Genomic DNA, 4679 nt, shown 5'->3' on the forward strand with positions numbered 1-4679 from the left:
TTTACATGTTGTTTTTGACTGCCTATAACCTATATCACAATGTGTTACAGAATGCCCTCATCTTTTGAACTGATGACACAGTTGAACACTTTCTGTTATAATTTTATTTTCAAAAATATATTTTCTGCATACTATTTTGTAATACTGTTAATTGTTTCAATAAAAATTATTATTTAAAAAAAGACTGGAGTGATATGTTTCCTATGACCCACTCCAGTGAACATTCTGAACCAACTGCAGCTTCCAGACAGTCTTCTAGGGAAATGCATTGCAGTTATCAAATCGACATGTTACCAATATCAACCAAAAACACAAATAAACTTAGATAGAATCAAGGAGGCACAGATGGGGGAGAGGAATATTGCTGTGCACTGCCCTAAACTTCTTGGAGGAAAGGCAGAACAAAAATGCCAGTTGGTAGGTATGGCCCAAAGACCATTCTCAACTTAGATTTCAACACAGTAGTCAAAGATCTTGTCACCTTCTTTTTACTTCTCTTGCCTCTTTTAGTCAAGACCTTGCTGCCTACAGTGGCAAAGCAAGGGAAAATATTAACATTGGAAGACTATTTGAGATAGCAACTAAACCAGGCTCAACAGCAATGTAACTTCAAGAAATACTCTGGGGTAACTCATTGATATGCCTGTGTATCTGAATGTACACTGGTGTAGCACCCTCCAAAGCTAATTCCACACCACTGGAAACCTGGTGGCAGCCCAACTGGACCAAATACTAGGACCAGAAACTTACAGCAACAGGGGCATGTTGGTGGAAGAATTATGGTTGCCAGCTCTGGCTTGGGAAATTCCTGGAGATGTGGGGGTGGAGCATGTGGAGGGGGGGATTTGGGGAGGGATTTCACCTAGAATCTATGGTATACCATAGAGTCTGCTCTCTGAAGCTGCCATTTTCTCCATGGAACCTGATCTCTGTAGTCTGGAGAAAAGCTGCAATTCCAAGGGAGCTCTGGGTTGCACCCTGGGGGTTAGAAAGCCTAGGAATAACGCTAGCATAACATTAATCCGGCAAAAATGCTGAAGTTCAAATGCTCCCATTGAACCCAATGGGACTGAAAAGAAAAGTCCCTGTGCTTCCCTCCCAATAGGCTTAACTAGCCCTATCACAGCTTAGGATACCAGCTAAATCTGCAGCCAATCACAGCTCATCTAAGCACTCTATAAACCTCAGCTAGGACCTTCATACCTCAAATAATAGGGCACACAGCATGGGCTTCATCTCTTTGCCCCCATGTTGCTAAGAACCCTCACAAGTACTCTTCTTCAGCACACAAATTCCAACCTAGATCCTTCAGTCCTCCAGCTGGGGGTGCAGTCAAAAGTCAGGTAAGCAAAGAATAGGATATCCTGCCTCATACTTTCACTGCTGCAAACTTCTGCCCACCACACACCAGAGACAAACTTTGGTAGGAGACCTGTCACACTCTGCTGGCTCTGCCTGCTATCATTCAGCTCGGTGGCAGGGGGAAATGCTGTAAGAAATGGTGTCACCATGATCTCCCTTCTGGCATGATTTAGAAGCACTGCCATCACATTGGGCAATGCTGTAGCATTCTTCCCAAACTCTATGGTTAAACCATAGAGTTTGGGGCAAATGCTAGAGTGTCACCCATATGTCATGATGTCACTTCTCTGGTCAACCCTGCTTAGCTTCCGAGATCTGTCAAAATCGGGCTAGTTTAGCCTATCCATGGCAGAGCAAGGACTCATATTTGTACAGAATTAATTCAACTGAAATGGAAATTACCTCAATAGCATACATTTTCTTATTTTTCTTCATTATAACTCTTCCTTTTGTTTGCAGTTATTACTTCTCAGCCAAGTGCTGTTGTACACTTGACCACAGTGCAACTCTGCTATATTTATTAAACACCAACATCAACAATCCTTTCTCCCTAAACCATTACTAGCAGCATCCCCCCCACAGCACAGGGAGCTCAGGGTATGCACAATGCACAAAAAGGACAGAATATAACTATAATCTATTTATTTGTTTGTTTGTTTGGTGTAGTGGTTAGGAGTGTGGACACTAATCTGGGAGAATCAGGTTTGATTCCCCACTCCTCCACTTGCAGCTGCTGAAGTGACCTTAGGTCAGTCACAAGCTCTCTCAGAGCTGTTCTCTCAGGAGCAGTTGTCGAAAGAGCTCTCTCAACCCCATCTACCTCACAGGGTGTCTGTTGTGGGGAGGGGAAGGGAAAGGAGATTGTACATTGTTTTGAGGCTGTTAATGTGATGTTGCACAGCTGTTAAACCCACATACAAGTGGGGTGAACAGAGCACAGCCTGGATGAGACTCCTAATGCTGACAAAACACCCTGGCCTCTTTGCCCTGCAGGATCAGAGTTCCAAGTTGCCCCCCCAACAGTTACCCCCCCCCAGTCAGAATACCGAGACAGACAACAGTTTGGAAGGAAACAAGGGCCACTTTATTAACTATTTAACATAACATTGCGGCAAGGGACCATCTAAGCGAGCACAGAACAGGCAAGGCAGGTGTCACTCCCTGACCAACCTCCTTGACCTTTTCACGGGTGGGTCACCCAGCTCCGGTCTTGAGCGGTCTGGCTCACAACCGGCAGCCCAGCAAACTGGTTGCCACCTAGGAGCACCTACCCCTGAAGCATTACAACTTGCAGAGAGGAGCCTTACCCTAAGAGGTTCCCAGAGGTGATCACCATTCCCCACCCTGGACCATAAAATCCGAAGGCAGTCCCTGATGACCCCCTCTTCCCCAACAGGAAATTGCCATAAGGTGCTCACCAGTTCTAGTTTCTTGCCCGCACAAACCTGCCAAGTGACCAACCTATTTAGATGCCGACCACCACAACCAGCTATTCAATCCGCTGCTCTCAGTGCAAGGTAGGCAAAAGCACCTCCACCCTTTCAGCCAATCCTGGGTAGAGGTGAAAAATTCCTACCTGGCCCCAATAGGCGGCCAGCAGCAGCCTACACTAAGAACAGGGAGGGAGGGTGGGCGAGCACGGGTTCCAACTGTCTGGGTGGGAGCGAAGCCCGGTCGTCTGACAGGGCCGGTTCCACCCCCTACCCACATAACAACATGTTGTGTCATGGTGAGGGTCGCTGCCCCGGTCTCCTCTTTACTAGCAGCATCGCCCCTGGCATCCAGCGGCATTGCCGGGAGGCCGGGAGCTCCAAAACTGCAGAATTACTTCACAAAGCTCCAGAGCTCAAGACTGAGCTATTAATTATGAATACACAAACATCCTGTAATTTAGTGAGGGGATTATTTAAAAAGAAAACATAAACTATGTTTTTTTCTTCTTGTGCCCTTGAAACAGGAGAAAATTATGCAGTGACTGGATGCAAACTTTTCCAAGGTGAACAGCATTAATGAAGAAACCTTGCAAACACAAGTGATAGGACTGGCTTTAAGTTTTGCTTAATCCTGTTTGCTAAAGGAAATTTTTTTTCAACGTAGCAACAAAATGTATGTCTTTAATGAAAGTAATTTGAAGAATGGCTTCTAAGCAACGGCTTACCATCTTGTTAAGCGAGCAAGAAAAGGGACAAACTAGTTCCATTTGTTGTTTACTTTGTGGTTACAATCACAGATCAGCTTTACCACTATGTCATATACTTTATGAAGGCTGCGGAATATTGTCACATTTTCCATGTAAGTCTTCTTCAAAGCCAGCTGAAACGGTGTGTTTCAGTTAATTAAGTTATCTAGAAATAAACATAGCACACTGGCTGATTGTATTCTTTTGGGTCTCCCAACATCTTTTGGAGGCTGTGAAGAAATGCATTTTGTCTTCCTAGGTTTGAAATGAGCAAAACCTTTGCTCTGAGTTTTTAAAGGGCAGAGCGCAGGGAGAAAGGAGGGGAGTCAGTCCAATTGCATTCAAGACTTACCTCAGCCCACCTTCATGCAAATGCTAATAAGTCTAGACAATGGGATGGTCAATTCCCCCCCTCTTCCAAGGAGTGGACAGAGATTTGGACGAACTGAATGCTAGAGAGGCTTGAGGAAGGAAATTTCTGGAGATGTCAGGAAAAGCTTACTGGACCTGTTCTGACCGGGTCAGTGGGAGGGGAGAAGATAAAAACTCCCTGCAGCAAGGAGGAGGTCTCTTTCTTTGGGGGATGAGTGCAGGAGGATGATGACGAAGAGGAGATTGGATTTATACCCTTCCCTTCACTACCCAAAGGAATCTCAGAGTGGCTTACAATCTCCTTTCCCTTCCCCTCCCCACAACAGACACCCTGTAAGGTAGGTGGGGCTGAGAGAGCTCTTTTGAGGACTGCTCTTGAGAGAACAGCTCTGAGAGAACTTGTGACTGACCCAAGGTCACAGCAGCAGCAGAGAGCAGGAGCAGAAGAGCAGAGAGCACTCTTAAGACAGCCATTGACCATGTGCTGGCCTAAAGAGCTGGAGAAAGCTACAAGGTAAAGGTAACTCTGTAGATATCTGTAAACTTCTAAGCTAAGGACCCTGTCCTATTTTAACATCTGATGGGGCATGTATAGAGAGAGGGACAGAGGAATTGCATTTTACCAATTTCTTTTGTATTCCTTGCTCAATCTGGTGCTCTGCTAGAAGTATGCTTGTGAAAATTTACTTTTTAATAAATACTTTATAACCTTTGATGCTGGTAGTGGTGTTTTGTACCACATAAACCTTCACTATCTTGGACAGGA

This window comes from Gekko japonicus, unplaced genomic scaffold (assembly GCF_001447785.1).
Source record: "Gekko japonicus isolate JY-2015 unplaced genomic scaffold, Gekko_japonicus_V1.1 scaffold998, whole genome shotgun sequence".
Taxonomy (NCBI): Eukaryota; Metazoa; Chordata; class Lepidosauria; order Squamata; family Gekkonidae; genus Gekko; species Gekko japonicus.